We start from the raw sequence: 269 nt of genomic DNA on the forward strand, positions 1-269 counted from the left end.
TCTGCTGCCTACATTGGACAGGCAGGACAATCCCTATGTGAAAGAATGAGCAGTTGCAGATCTGACATTAAGGTCAAAAACACACAAAAGCCTGTGGCAAAACACCTTAACCTCCCCGAACATTGCACAGCTAACCCCAGAGTAGTAGTTTTTAAATGACAGAAGTTGAAACGCCAATTTGGACATGAAACTGTGGAACAATAAATCATCCAGAGGCTGGGTTGTGTTTAAATATAACGGACTATGGATTCATGTCCATTTTTTTTTTT

Source organism: Gavialis gangeticus, unplaced genomic scaffold (genome assembly GCF_001723915.1).
Source record: "Gavialis gangeticus isolate Ggan-Ray unplaced genomic scaffold, GavGan_comp1, whole genome shotgun sequence".
Lineage (NCBI taxonomy): Eukaryota > Metazoa > Chordata > Crocodylia > Gavialidae > Gavialis > Gavialis gangeticus.